Source organism: Callorhinchus milii, unplaced genomic scaffold (genome assembly GCF_018977255.1).
Source record: "Callorhinchus milii isolate IMCB2004 unplaced genomic scaffold, IMCB_Cmil_1.0 Scaffold23, whole genome shotgun sequence".
Taxonomy (NCBI): domain Eukaryota; kingdom Metazoa; phylum Chordata; class Chondrichthyes; order Chimaeriformes; family Callorhinchidae; genus Callorhinchus; species Callorhinchus milii.
In genome coordinates, this window is record NW_024704764.1 from 3524372 (window position 1) to 3540907 (window position 16536).

The window sequence follows — 16536 nt, forward strand, 5'->3', positions numbered from 1 at the left end:
CGTGTGTGGCTCAAAATAGTGTGGATGTCACTTTGCTCTTTGTTTGTTCAGGGGCAATTAACTGGACAACTGGCTGTCAATCCCCTGGTGAAATCCTCATTCACTTCCTGGCTGTTTATGGGGACGCTGCTGTGCACAACTTGGTCCCAACTGCTTAACGAGGAGAGGAATTCTAAACAGGAACAGACGCCCGCTATCCGCCTTCCCGCTCTACCTTCCTCCTTCCCTCTTTCTTTCCGTCCCTCTCTCCCTCCATCACTGCCCTCACAGGCTGATGGAACAACAACAATGTCTTGCACTTACATAGCGCGCTCCACGCAGGGTAGCGTCTCCGAGCGCTTAACAGTGGCTGCCTGACTCCGAGCCGGGGGAAGGGGGAAGGTGGTCGTCAGCACAGTCGAAAAGGAAAATTTTCAGGCGGGACTTGAAAGAGGGGAGAGAGGAGGCAAGACGGAGGGATTGAGGGAGTGTGTTCCACAATTTTGGGGTGTAGTGGCTGAAAGCGTGACCTCCGATGGTGGGGCGGAGGGTGCGAGGGCCGAGCAGGAGGCCGGTGCCAGTCGAGCGGAGGTGCCGGGTGGTGGATTGGGGAGTGAGGAGGTCGGAGAGGTGGGGAGGTGCCAGAGAGTGAAGGGATTTGAACACGAGAGTGAGGATCTTGAAGTCAATCGATTTGGTGATGGAGGGCCAGTGGAGCCTGGGCCAGAGCTGGTGAGATGTGGGCACGGAGTTTGGTCCGGGTCAGTATGCGGGCGGCAGAGTTTGAATGAGCTGATCTTGTGAATAGTGGAGCTGGGCAGACCGGTGAGGAGTGTGTTTGAGTAATCCAAGTGGGAGGTGACAAATGCATGCACAAGGGTTTTGGTGGAGTCCTGTAGCTCAGTGGTTAGAACACTTGCTTTGCAAGCGAGAGACCTGGGTTCAATTCCAGGCAGAGGGCGAAACCTCGGGCAAGTTTCCTTACTCCACACAGAGCCTAATAATAATCCCTCCAAAAACCAAAACAATAATAAATTGGTCATTTTCAATCTACGACTGTTTGTGGGACATTGCTGTGCGCAATTGGCCGCCGCGTTCGCCCACAAATATACAGTCAATTCACTTTACAGTGTGTTCTGTGAAGCGCTTTGGGACGTCCTCCCGACGTGAAAAGCGCTATATCAAATGCAAGGATTATTATTATTATTATTATGTTTGAGGTAAGGTATGGGTCAGAGGCGGGCAATGTGGCGGAGGTGGAGGAAGGTGGTCCTGGTCAGGGACCGGATGTGGGGGAGGAAGGACAGTTGGGGGTTGAACCGGACGCCTAGGTTGTGCACTGGTTCGGTAAGTCTGAGGGAGAGCCAGGGAGGTTGAGGAGTTTAGATCTGCAGGAGTGAAGATGTTGACAGGTGCCAAGGAGTGTGGCTTCTGTCTTGTCCACATTCAGCTGCAGGAAGTTTACACTCATCCAGGCCTTGATGTCTGCCAGACAAGCTGATAGAACATTAGCGGACCTAGAGTTGGTGCTGGAGGAGGCAAAGTAGATTTGCGTGTCATCTGCATTACATGTGGAAGTTTACAAGTCCGCGGATGACATCATCCAGAGGTAGCATATAGCTAAGGATAACATCTCCCCTGATAGCTAACTCCCAAACTCAGTCAAATTGGGGCGCAAATCAAACAGGAGCACTGTGTCTCTCACCTAGCTCCGTGCTGCTCTCATCAATTTTTTTGTGGGGGGAGGGGAGAGGAGGAAAGGGAATAATTATAATAATAATGATCATGTGGTATTGATGTGGTTATCCCAAGTAATTACATTGTAAGAAATGAGGAACTAGAGAAGATCAGGAAATATATCAATCTACAAATTGAATGTGGACACATGTGGCAGTATAAAACAAACATATAATCATCGGTGGCACTGGGACTGTTAATAAGACCATTGAGAAATGGCTAATAAAATACCTGGTGAACAAAATCTGAACCTCCTGCAGAAAGTAGCTATTATAGAAAGTTCAAACATACAAAGAGAAGTAACATCCATTCATATAGAATCATAGAATTATAAAGAACAGAAGGAGGTCATTCGACCCATTGTGTCTGTGTCGGCTCTTTGAAAAGAACTATCCAATTGAATCGTGAAGTTTACAAACAGTCGTGGATTGAGTGACCAAATTATTATTGTTTTTTTGAGGGATTATTAACCCCGGAAAAGCGATCCGCCAATCGACTTAACAACTGGGTTTCTACTTTCTGCTCGGTAAACAAAGCGTGTGGAGTAAGGAAACCTGCCCAATATTTCACCCTGCCCGGAAATAGAACCTAGGTGTCTCGCTTACGAGTGGCGTGCTCTAACCATTGAACTACAGGAGGCTGTGTGAAAAAATTTCTCCTCACCTCCCCTGTTTCTTTTAACACCTATTTTAAATCGGTGTCCTTGGGTTACCGCCAGTGGAAATAGTTTCTCCTTGTTCAACCTATCCAATCCCCTCAGAATTTTGAAAACTTCTATTATGTCTCCTCTTAACCTTCTCTGCTCCAAGGAGAATAATCCTAGCTTCTCTAGCCTCTGATTTGATTTGGATAGCTTTTTTCAAAGAACCAGCGATGGGCTGAATGGCTTCCTTCTGTGCTGTATAATTCTGTGGTTCTGTGGTAGGGAAGCGTTTAAAAATCCAGACTGTGAGAAACCCGTCGTTCACATCAGAGGAATGTGTGGAATTTGCCCCAGGGCCAAGAGGGAAAGAGCAGGCCTTTGGTCTGGCTGCAGGTATCCTCTGATCCCATTTGTTTCCCATCGGAAAAACTGATGATTATAATAATAATAAACTTAGGAGTTTCATCCCGTGTCTTATCACATTGAAAGGAGCTTCACAGGATTTTACTGTAAAGTGTAGTGACTGTGTAATTTCACATCCAGGTTTGACTACACCAACTCTGCTCACTGGACTTCCCAACACTTCCCCTTACAAGCGAAACTCTGCGGCTCGTGTCCCCTCCCACATTATTAGACTCTGCAAGCTCATCACCCCCATCCTTGACTGGCTCCACTGGATCTCCATCTCCCAGTGGATTGAGTTCAAGATTCTCGTCCTCACCTTTAAATCCCTCATTGGTCTTGCCCAGCCCAAGCTCTGCAACCAACCTGCCCACTTCTTCCCCTCAGCGGGAATTGTTCAACTCCACCACTGGCAGTTCGTCTTTCAGCCTATCCACCCCACTCTCTGGAACTCCATCCCGGAGTCGATCCACCTTTCCCTTTCCTTCATCTCCTTCAAAGTCCAACTCAACACCCTCCTTTTTGATCGCGCCTTTGGTCATCTTTTCCCCATTCCCCTTGGTCCCCACCCCTCCTGAATCCATCCCCCAGCTCGGGTGCAAACCCTCAACTCTCTGGCTACTTGGGACTTCCTTCTGACATGAAAGTTGTTTAAATGAGTCCCAGTAAACGGCCTCTACCAACATTGCTGGTAGCCTGTTCCAGTCATTGATTACCCTCTGGGTAAAGATACATCTTCCTGGAGTCTGTCCTGAAATTGCCCTTTTATTACATTAAATGTATCCTAAATTACTGATCTGGGTTTCACTGGCTCTGTAAGAGCAATCATTGCTTTCAGTCCCATTTATCAATAACAACAAATTGCAGTTATATAGTGCCTTTCACATTGGGAGGACGCCATAAGTCGCTGGGCATAGCAATTTAACTCCCATTCCTTCCCCTTCATCCCAGTGTGATTTGCCCATCACAAATGATCCATGGATTCTGCAGTAGCTCCACAGGATACAAAGAGTCTTCAACTGGTTAATGTGAAGATCAAGCAAGCTAAAAATAGCCCCCCCCCCCCCCCCCCTCCACGCAGCTTACAAGCAAGCTGCTTACTCACATCCTCCCAGAGTGACGAGCTCTCTAAATTGCTGCTTTAAGATTATGAAATGATTCCCCAGCAATCTCCAGTAGTGACGGCAGACTGCCATCAGCCACCCTGAGGGTTTGAAGTGGCTTTGTTGGCTGACATCACTCCAGGAGGAATCAGCTCTCACATCAAGAATGAAGTTGACATAAGCAGCGACTCTTGACTTGCTTCAGGTTGTCACTGACAGTCAATGTTTCAGTTCTCACTAATTTCTTGTAAATTCATCCCCAATCTCCTCTTAAAGGAGGGATGATTCACTCGCAGAGACACGGAAGTCTATCAACTCTTGAAAGGTCTCGAAAGATTGCAGGAAAATAAAAATAAAAATAATAATCCCTATACTTGATACATTTCACGACTGGAGGACATCTCAAAGTGCTTCATAGGATTTATTGTGAAGTCTTTGCAGGCAAACACGGCAGACAATTTGCACACAGCAACATCCCAGAACAGCCATGATGTGAGTAGCCATTTTATTTGATGAATCGTTGGCCAGTTTGCCAGGAGAAATGTCCTTCTCTTTTCCAATAGCGCCACAGGCGATCTTTAAAATCCATCTAAACAACACAACAACAATGCCAAAATGACATTTATAGAGGGCCTTTCACGTCGGGAGAACGTCCCAAAGCGCTGAACAGTCAGCTGTCGGGGCCCGAGCATGGGGGAGGGGTGGTGTAGCTGTGAGGGAAGGCAGAGAGGTGGGAGGGAGACCAAAGGCACGGTTGAAGAGAAGGGTCTTGGGACCAGCCTTGAAGGAGGCGAGGGAGGAAACGAGGCGAAGGGACCGTGGGATGGAGTTCAGAGTGTGGGGGCAGAGAGGCTGAAAGTCCGGCCACTGATGGTAGGGCGGGTTGGGCGGGAGACATGGAGCAGCCCGGAGCCTGATGAACGGAGGGAGTGGGCAGGTTGGTAGGGAGTCAGCAAGTCAGAGAGGTAGGAGGGGGAAGGCCATGGATGACCTTAAAGGTGAGGACGAGGATCTATATCTCGCAAGTTCAAACAGACAAGATGGTTTAATGTCTCAAATATGTCAAATTCTGCATGTTCTTGAATGCTCAGAAGCCCGAATCTATCGAGACTGCAGTGGGATTTCTCTGCCTTGTGTCTTACTTATCACCTCCCTTACAAAACACACAGTAACTACACCTGACAGTAACATCATTTAAGCACTTTGAGATGTCCTACTGGATAAGGTGCTGGATCGAATGCAAGGATTATTACTGTTATTATTAATCTCTCCTGAGAGATCAGAAGATGCTGGAGGATTGTGCAAAATCCTTGAATTGCACCTCCATTTCTTAAGCTTTTAAGGAAAGGGCTGACAGGCTAATACGGGATGGAATGTCAGGCCTCTCTGACCTGATCTCTCTCCCAGGATCCTGTGCTGGAGTGGAAGGTGGCCACTCAGTGTGACTATGTCAGTTGCATTCTTGTCTCTGAGACAGAAGGTTGTGGGTTCAAGTCCCACATCGGGACTTTGAATTCGCATTGTCTAAGCTCAGTGCTGGGGATGTGCTGTACTGTTGGAGGTGCTGTACATTGGATGAGATGTTAAACCGAGGCTTCATCTGTTCCCTGTTCAGGTCGATGTTGAAGATCCTGGAACACGATTCAAAAAAGAGGAGGCAGTTTCTCTCTCCCGGTTTCCTGGCCAATAATTCCTCAGATGAAAAACTGATCATTTATTTCAAGGATGGTTGCAGGGTGTTGCTGTGTGCAATTGAGGTGCTGTGTTCACCTATAAACACACAGTCACTACACACACTACCTACACTACACGCACACACATACATACACACACATAAACACACACAACCAATAGAGAGCTCTGTAGAGGAACCGGGTGCAGGAAGCCTGGCTGCTTTTCCCCTCTGTAACCCTGGGGAAAGCTGGGGGGGCAATTTTGCCACCCCACTTACCCTGCGGATTCGAACCAGCGAGCTCCTGGTCTGTAAGCGGTATGTATATCTGCTGCTCTGTCAAGGCCACCATCAATATAAATAAATGTAACTGTTGTGCTTTGATTTAATGGAGCGATTTAACATTGAATCACTTGACAGAAGCCCAACCTCCAGCAGGAACCAGCTTAACGTCACTGTGGCCCTGATATACACACATTGGCATCACGCCAACCGCCAGCAGTGAGGAGACAGCAGGTTTAGCAGAATGAACAAGCGTTCCTTTTTATAGCAACATCAGGGCTTTTATACTTTATGCTGATGCAGCTGCTCAAACTCAGCGCAGAGCGAGGAGACTGCCTAAACACAGAGATTGAAAGAGAGTGAGAGAGCGTACACAGGAGAGAGAGGAGAGAGAGAGAGAGAGCGTATACAGGAGAGAGAGAGAGAACAGGGAGCGTACACAGGAGAGAGAGAGGACACAAAGAGAGAGCATACACAGGAGAGAGAACAGGGAACGCATATAGGAGAGAGAGGACGGAGAGAGAGTGTACACAGGAGAGAGAGGACAGGGAGAGAGAAAGCGTAGAGAGAACGTAGAAAGAGAAAGAGAGTGTACGCAGGAGAGACAGGACAGAGAGAGAGGGGGAGAGAGCCCATGGGAGAGAAAAGAGAGAGAATGTACACAGGTGAGAGACAGAAACAGAGAGAGAGAGAGAACACAAGGAGACGGAGAGGGCATGGAAAAGAGAGAAAGATAAGAGAGAGGGAGAGAGAGTTCGGAAGAGAGTGAGCATGAGAAAGAGAGAGAGAGACCGCAAGGAGGGAGAGAAAAAGAACGTATGGGAGAAAGAAAGCACACACCAGCACAAACACAATGGGAAGAAGCGGAAATACTAAATGAATATTTTGCCTCAGTTTTTACGAAGGAAACTGATAAAGATAATTGAGTAAGAACAGATATAAAATCACAACAGGGTAAGACAGGGAGAAGGGAGGTATTAAATACATTACACAAGCTCAAACAGGACAAGGCACCTGGACCAAGGATCTTTGGAGAAACTAGGGAGGAGATAGCCAAGGCTCTAGTACATAATCAATATCTCTGTAGAGAAAGGAATCATTTTAGTCATGAGTATCTCATGTGCACTTTATCATAGGTCTTGTGGAAATCCAGATAAACTACATCCACTGCATTTCCCTTGTCTACTTTATCAGCTCCATCTTTACAACCACAACTTGCATTTATATAGCGTCCTAGAGTACAGATCTTCAAAGAATTCGATGCAGTTGATCAAGCATGACTTTCCTTTCGTAAACCCATGCTGCTCACAATTATATTCTCCTCTAAATGAATAGTTACTTTATCTTTTATTATAGATTCTAATACATTGCCCACAGCCAATATTTAGCTGACTGATCTGTAGTTGCCCAGATTAACTCTATTGACCAATTGGCTCTAACTAATAAATCACATTTATTGTAACCAAAGTAGTTATTAAACATAATTACTCAGAGTAACAGTCAAAACGATCGAACACAGGCAGGGATTGAGTCGGTAGATTATTGAAAGCACTTTGTTAATTGCAGGAAGCTTCACATCAAATCAGATTAGAGAATGGATGGAATGTCTGCAGTTCCTTTCAGATTAGAATCATGGAAAAAACAAATTCCAGTTTAATTTAGTTTAAAGCTCTTCATCAAAGTGGATTTATTTTGCTGGGAAATAAAACAAATTCCATCGCAGGGGCGGTGGGGTGGTCAGCCTGGCACTCTCAATCACCCAGATGAAACTGGTCACTCACTCTATGGCTGTTTGTGGGACATTGTTGTGTTCAAACTGGCTGCCACATTTCTCCCACAAAATACACAGTCAATCCATTTTACAATAAACAACAAAAACAAAATTTCATGTGTAAAGCGCCTTTCGTGTCAGGAGGACGTCTCAAGGCGTTGGACAGACAAAGTTTCGGACCTGAGCTGGGGGTCGGTATCAGGGAGGGTGGAGGGCAGTGGGGGAAGCAGGGAGATCGAAAGCACAGTCGAAGAGGAGGGTCTTGAGAAGGTGGCAGGGGGGGGGGGGGGGGGGTGAGGCGGAGGGATGTGGGATGGAGTTCCAGAGGGTAGAGGCAGAGTGGCAGAAGGCCTGCCTGCCAATAGTGGGGCGAGTGAGGCGGGGGGATGTGAAGCAGGCCGGAGCCCCCTGAACGGAGGGAGCGAGTAGGATGGTAGGTGGTTAGGAGGTCACAGAGGTAGGGGATGGCAAGACCATGGAGAGCTTTGAAGGTGAGGACTAGGAACTTGAACTGTATCCTCTGTGTGATGGGAAGTTAGTGGAGTCGGGCGAGGATGGGGGTGATAGGGTCGCGGAGCCTGGTGCGGGAGAGGACACGGGCTGCAGAGAGTTCTGGATGGTCTGCAGCCTGTGGAGGGAGGAGTTGAGGAGGCCGACAAGCAATGAGTTTGCATAGTCAAGCCTTGATGTAATCAAAGCATGTGTCAGGATTACCTCTTGAAGGGCTTCCACTTCGCCTACTAAAACACACAGTTGCTACACTGTACAGCAAAATCTTGTGAATCGTTTTGATATGTCCTCCCGGTGTGACAAATAATAATCCTTGCATTTGGTATAGCAGCTTATCATGTCTTCAAAACGTCTCAAAGCTCTTCACACAATTGACTGCATATTTTGTGGGCGAAATTACATCACGTGCTGTATATAATACGAGGGTTATTATTTATTATCTTATTATAATTTGACCGTTCCATCTTTGAGATGCCACCCTGTGTGAAGGCCACTCTATAAATGTAACTTTTTGTTCTGTCTCCTCTGAGCATTGAATCCCAACAGTCTGGACTGGACTCAATCCCAGAGGTCAAAGGTGTGCCCACCCCCCCCCACCCCCGCCCTACTCCTTTGTCTATTAAAAACTGAGCGATAATTTCTGAGGGAAAGTTCACATGGTGGTCACGGTCGTAATAACAGCATTCCTTCCCACACAGGCAGCGAGGCCACGCTGGAGCTCAGCTACGAGACCAATATTTTTTAGGAACCGTGGGGAGAAAAAACAGCTTCGAAACCGCCTCCTGCACGTTGCTCTACACCTGTGCTCTATCATCGGCAGCTGTACTATCAGCCATCATGTCTGGATACTCTGGAAAGCCATACCTCAATCCTCTGCCTCCATCCCCTCTTCAGATCACACCTCCGTCTTCGACCGTGCCTGCGGTCACCACATCTCTCTCCACGCTCGTGTCAATGTATGGCATTGTTAAGATCTTCAGAGCTCTACCCCTTGTGAAGGATGCTTATAAATGCATGTTGTTGTTGTTGAAATGCAAGTTGTCGTGGCCGCTGCTGTTTAAATGCAAGTTGTTGTTGTTGTGGTAGTGGTGGTGGTGGTGGTTGAAATGCAAGTTGTTGTTGTGGAGGTGGTTTAAATGCAAGTTGTTGTTGTTTAAGTGCAAGTTGTTGTTGCTGCTGCTGTTTAAATGGAAGTTGTTGTTCTTGTTGTAGCTTAAATGCAAGTTGTTGTTGTTGATTAAATGCAAATTGTTGTTGTTGTTGTTGTGCAAATGTAAATTGGGCATATGAGAAGTGGAGGCTTTCCAATTAGGGGCAGAAGGTAATATTTAAGGCCTCAGGAAATTCAGGTATTGAGCACATTACATGAAGGGAGTTTCTCTCTCTCTCCCGGTGTTTGGCCAACAATCTTCCCAAATAAAATCGGTCGTTCACTTCATAGCTGTTTGTGGGGTGTGGCTGTGTGCGAATCGACTGCCGCATTCACTTACAAAATACAGTCACTAAACTTTACAGGGAGAAGTCGTGAAGTACTTTGAGATGTGTTCATGAGGTGATAAGGTACTGGATCAAATGCAAGGATTATCATTATTAGTATTTGTAGTATTCTGCCTTGGACAATATAGTGATCCAGCACAAACACTTTTCGTGGTCAAGCACTGACTGTTAGATTGGTATCCCTGAATTCCCCACACATTGCAATCTGCATTAGCCTATGTGAATGGCATAATTTAAATGCAAGTTATAATATAATAATCCTCGCTTTTGATACAGAGCCGTATCACACCGTACAGACGACACAAAGCACTTTGCAGGATTTTACTGTAAAGTGTTGTGACTATGTGTTTTGGAGGTGAATACAGCAGCTAATTTACCCATAGAGTCCCTATACAGCCATGGAGTGAGTGACCAATTTTATTTGGGGGATTGTCACCCAGGACATCAAGAGAAACTCCCTTCTCTTTCCCAACAGCGCCACGGGACCTATAACGTCCACCTGAACAGGGCACAGATGCGGAGCTTGGTTTAAAGCTTCACCCGAAAGAGGAAGGTTATTGTTGAGTCTCAATAAAATTGTGTTGAGGAGTTGCTGCAGGAGGGTTTCTGCCTATTGACGTCTGTTTGGTTTCTTTCGGAAAATTTGACGACAATCTCAGATCTTGTGAAGTACATAGTGTACAGTGGTCTCTCCTATCTTTTCCTGATCTTGCTGGATGTTGCCCGACCATTGAACTGTGCTAAATCTCCTTCAGCGTACATTGGCACAAACTGTGAAGAATTTCTCCAAAGCCTCCCGTACTTGAGAACCACAATCCCACTGACGAGAAAGACTCAGGGCACATTAGCTGTCACGGTAACGAGGTGTTTTTGACAGAATTTATATTTGATTTGTTACAGCGAAGAATCCTCACTTCGACCGGGGAGCGATGGGATTCTATCTCCCATGCTTCAGGGGAGCCTGTTTGCCTGATCGCGCCTTCTCCACCATGAGAGTTATGGAAACCCTTTAATTCCATTCCAAACCCTCCCCACCCCACACCCCCTCCCCCAGCGTGAAATGCCACCCCGTCTGGGTCCTGTTCAGGCCATTTTATTTTAACGTATAAGGTTGGGCAGAGTTCCGGAATTGGTCCTTTATACCGGAGCCATTCCCACCCCGCTCCCCACCGCAGTTTTCTTAATAAAAATCCAGATTAAATCTGGAACCAATCTGTTAACCCAAATGGAAGAGTCCCTGCCCCCAGTAACAGGGGCTTTCTGACTCCACTCACCTCCACACCAAATGCCTTCCAATTCTGAGCCCACAAAGAATTTGACTATAAGTGTAATGACTGAATCTTGTGTGTGAACACTCTAACAGGGTCCTCCCAACCCAATCTGGGCTATAATTAACCATATACTTAATACCAACAACAAATTACATTTACACAGTGCCGTTCATGTCACGAGGATGTCCCAAGGTGGTGGTTGGGATCAGGAGGAGTGTAGGGCAGGGAGGATAAGGGTAGCAGGGTGACCGAAGGCACAGTTGAAGAGGAGGGTATTGAAACGGGTCTTGAAAGAGGCAACAACAACAACAACTTGCACTTATATAGCGCTATCCACGCAGGGAAGATTCTCATAGCGCAAGGCGGTGGGATTGTGGGATAAAGTCCCAGAGGCTGGGGACAGAGAGGCTGAAGGCCGACCCCGTCAATGGCGGGGTACGTGAAGCAGGCCAGAGCCCGCTGAGTGGAAGGAGTAGACAGGTTAGTAGGGAGTCAGAACATCACAGAGGTAGAGCGGAGCAAGGCAGTCAAGGACTTTGAAGGTGAAGACCAGGATCTTGGACCTGTATCCTCTGAGTGATGGGGAGCCAGTGAAGTTGGGCGAGGATGAGGGTGATAGGGTCGCAGAGCCTGGTGCAGAGAGGACATGGGCTGCAGAGTTCTGGATGATCTGCAACCTATAGAGGGAGGAGTTGGAGAGGCCGACAAGCAGGGAGTTTGCATAGCCGAGCCTGGATGTGATGAATGGATGGATAAGGGTCTTGGTGGCTTGTAGTGAGAGACAGTGGCAGAGCCGGGCAATGTTGCGGAGGTGGGAAAAGCCAGAGCAAGTCATGGCATAGATGTGGGGTATGAAAGATAGTTGAGGGTCGAACAAGACGCCAAGGTGCTGTATTGGCTCTGTGAGGTGTAGAGTGCATCCATGAAGGGTGATGCTATCCAGCACCCGAGGTATGGAGGCACTTATGGGAGACAAGTAGGAGTGTCTTGGTTTTGTTGACGTTCAACTGGAGAAAGTTACTCTCATCCAGGACTTGATGTCCGACAGGCAGTCTGTGAGGACAGCAATGGTCCTGAAGTTGAGAGTAGAGGTAGAGTGTTAGAGTTGGACGTCATCCACATACATGTGGAAGTTGATTGCCAAGCCATGATCATTCAGCACCTTGGGACGTCCTCCCGACATGAAAGGCGCTATATAAATGTAAATTTGTACCATATTGTAATTTGTAGAATTTATGCCTGCACATTGGATTACGAATCAAATTAATATGTTAATTATAAAGTGACCACATCTAGCAAGTTTCATAAAGACAGAAATCAAATCTTAATAGTAAAAAAATTATATTGCGTTTTATTTTCTATTTAAGCCAAATGTACATCTAGACATTAAATCACATCAGCATGATTCATTCTCTAAACCACAATAAATAATAGTAATCTTTGTATTTGATACAGCGCCTTATCATGTTGTTGAGGCATCTCAAAGTGCTTCACAGTATATATTGTAAAGTGAATTGACTGTATATTTTGCGGGCAATTTAACAAACAGGGTTTAAAACCTTGTGTTTTTATGTTAATGTTTGACTTTCTCTGCCCCAATCCCTGGAGCTCACCCTCTCATGGCGCAAGAAATGTAATCGATTCTCACGAGGGGAGGGGAATGTGGGGCACCATATGATCTCTTTCATCAGTGATAAAATAATAGCGATCCTCGCATTTGATTTTGTGCCTGTCTCGTTGGAAGTATGTCACAAGACGCCTCTCATCACAACACTGTAAAGTGTAGTAACTCAGGCCACTGAAACTCTTGTTTATCAAATATCAAATGCAAGGATTATTATCACCTCCAGGCTCGACTATGCAAATGCCCTGCTGGTTGGATGTTCCAACTCCTCCCTCCACAGGCTGCAGATAATCCAGAACTAACTCTGCAGCCCGTGTCCTCTCCAGCACCAAACTCCGTGACCCCATCTCCCCCAGTTCAAGATCCTGGTCCTCACCTACAAAGTCCTCCATGGCCTCGCCCCTCTGCGACCTCCTTACCCCTTACCAACCTGCCCGTTCCCTCTGCTCAGTCGGCTTCGGCATGCTCAATGTCCCCCGACCGACCTGCCCCACCATTGGCGGGAGAGCCTTCAGCCACTCTGCCCCCAACCTCTGGAATTCCATCCCCCAGTCACTCCGCCTCTCCCCCTCCTTAGCCTCCTTCAAGTCCCGCCTCAAGGCCCTCCTCTTCGACCATGCCATTGCCCACCCCCCTTCCCCTCCCTTCTCCCACCCTGACCCCAGCTCGGGTCTGAAATGGTATACACTGTCCAGCACCTTGGGATGTCCTCCCGGTAAAAGGCACCATACAAATGTAATCTTGTTGTTGTTGTACTGTATTTTGTGGGCCAACACGGCAGCTAATTCACACACAGAAATGGCCCCACAAATAGCCGTGAAGTGAACGACCAATTTTATCCAGGGGATTGTCGGCGAGGACACCAAGGGAGAGAAATTCCCTTCTCTTTTCCAATAGTGCCGCGGGATCTTTAAAACCCACCAGAACAGAGCACAAGGTGATCTTAAGTTTACTGTCTCATACGAAGGGTGGCACTTCCGACAATGCAGTGCTCCCCCCAGCACTGTATTGAAATGTCACCTTAGAGTGTGAGCTCAAAGGGCTTGAACCCACAATCTTTTGACCTGGGGATGAAAGTGCTACCATCTGAGTCAGGCTGACATTCTTAGCACATCACACGTTGAATTTTCTCCTCTGCTAAGTTTCCCGGTGAGCGAAATCTAATTGGCAGAATTGATTAATGTACTCCCCAGGTTAGTGTGATTAACACAAGTGACATGTTTAGTGCTCAGAGCTTACCGTTTAGGGAAGAATAACTTCAGAATGTGCCCAATTTTATATGTAAATCCGATCTAATTAATATAAATAATGAATCTGTCATTCCTCAATAGTGTAATAACTGTAGACCTGAAATTTCCCATATTCTTAACCTGAAGTCCATCTTCTTAACATTCAATATCAAGCAGAACATGGCAAGTATGTAAATTTAGTCTCACTTGTGTCGGAGAGAAAATAATTCTTGCAATTAAGTCACCTCAGAACGTGTTTCACAGAACTTTTCTGTAAAGTGCAGTGACTACAAAAGGCAATGAATGCAGTTTATTTTGGTTGTTATTTGTAAGTGAACTTGGCAGCCAATTTGTGCATAGCAACATCACACAAATAGACATAAACACAGTGACCAATTTAATTTTTAGTTGAGGAAATATTGGCCAGGACACAGGGAAAAACTCCTTTCTCTTTTCCAATAGCGTCTCGTGATCTTTAATGTCCACCTAAACATAACTGATGGGAGCTCAGTTTAACGTCTCACCTGAAGGATGATGCTTCTGACAGTTCCGTGCTTCTCGGCACTTCAATGTGTGAGCTCAAAGTTCCCAACACGCGCTTCAACCCGTAACCTCTGACTCAAAGCTGGGAGTGCTGCCGAGTGAGCAAGGCTGAGACCATGAGTTAATCAAAAAATAGTGATCATCAGGTACGAAGTTTAGGAATTAAACAAGGATGTAGATGCACGGTAAACACAACAGAAATAAGCATTGTAACCTTGAACCTTGGGAAAATGATTCCAATGGTGTGATAAATCTTAATTTCAAGCAGTTTTAAGGTAAACTTTTAATTATTTGGAATTTAAGAAAATTGAGAAGAGTATTATGTGAGAGATATGGTGGAACCCGATGTCAGCTTGGCTCAGTTGTTTGAGTGCTCGCCTCTGACTCAGAAGCTTATGGGTTCAAGCCCCCATGTTGGGCCTTTGAGCTCATAGTCCAGGCTGATGCTCCAAACAGTGCTCAGGAGCATTGCAATGTCCTTTGGATGAGACGTTAAACCGAGGTTCAGGTGGACATTAAATACCCTCAGATAAAATTGCTCATTCACTTCATGGCTGCCTGTGGGACATTTCTGTGCACAAATTGACTGCGTATGCCTACAAAGTATACAGTCAATACACTTTCCAGTAAATCCTGAGAATCCTGAGACGTCCTCCTGACCTGATAAGGTGTTGTATGAAATACAAGGGTGATTATTTTAATGCCGTATTCAGAGATTGGAGTATCTGATACATTTGGTATCTAAGTGCAATAGGAAAAAAAACAGTCACTACACTTCCTACTAATTATTGTAAAGAGCTTGGAGAGGTTTCCACATGTAAGGCACCATAAGAGTATAAGTTTGGTTAATCTTTCTCAAATATCCACATTCCCAGACTGTAATTAAAGAACGATTTATGTATGTACGTAAATTGTGTCAGTACATGTTCCACTCACTTTAAGATGCTTGACGTGATAAAGCGTAATAAAAATCCGACTCCTCTCTTTATTTTTGCAGCATGTATTTACAATGCGATGGACTGAGAACCAGCTCTTAGCCCCTGCTGTGTACAGCACACCTCAGCATTTGTTTGAGCCACAATAATCTGCTCAATAGGCTGCTGAAGAAATGTTACTTTTATTACTCTCTCTAATAATAATAATAATCCTTGCATTTGATATAGCGCCTCATCACGTCGTTGAGACGTCTCAAAACACTTCACAGGATATACTGTAAACTGTAGTGATGCTGCGGCCAGTTTGTGCAAGGCACAAAATCAAATGCAAGGATTATTATTGTAATAATATAATAATAATCCTTGCATTTGATATAATGCCTTATCAGGTCTTCAAGACATCTCAAAGCACTTCACAGAATATATTGTAAAGTGAATTGACTGTATATTTGTGGGCAAAACTCGGCAGCCAATTGCGCACAGCAGTGTCCCACAAAGAGTCGTGGGTTGAAGTGACTAATTTTTTTAAAGAAATAATTAGCCTCAGAAAAGCGATCTGCCAATTGACTAATAACCGGGTTCCTGCTTACTGCTAAACAGAGGCATGTAGAGCAAGGAAACTTGCCCAACATTTTGTCCTGCCGGGAATCAAACCCAGGTCTCTCGCTTGCAAGGCGAGCGCTCCAACCATTGAGCTACAGGACGCCACTGTGCGAAGACGGCAAACTCACAATCTGTAGACAGTGCGGGTTGGAGAACAGGGGCTGTGGAGGTTTGTGTGGAATAAACATTGGCATGATGGGCCAAATGGGCTGTTTCGGTGCTGGAGCCCTCTGTGTAATTGTAGGCGACCTCAGAGGCAATAATAGACAATGAATACAACTCACAGTCATGAAAATGATATGGATTTTTCCTTCACAAAGAAATAACAGCTTCCAGTACAATTTGTGGCGTGTGAGAGACAGAGAATTAGAGTGTCAGCCTCATTCCGAGTCAGAAGGTTGTGGGTTCAAGCCCCATTTCGGGACTTGGAATTACATAGTCTAAGATGACCCTCCAATGCAGTTTTGCATTGTGGGAGGTGCTGTCCTTCAGATGAAGCGTTAAACCAAGGTCCCATCCTTCTGTTCAGGTGGATGTTCAAGATCCTGAAGCACTATTCAAAAAGAGATGAGAGTTTAACTCTTCCGGTGTCCTGGGCCACAAACCCCCAAATAAAATTGGCCACTCACTCCATGGCTGTTTGTGGGACATTGCTATAAGTCCTTTGCCATTGAGCGATGTTGGCACCAATTGTAGGTGCAGAGCTTGAGCGGCAGCTTCTTACCTCTGCAATCC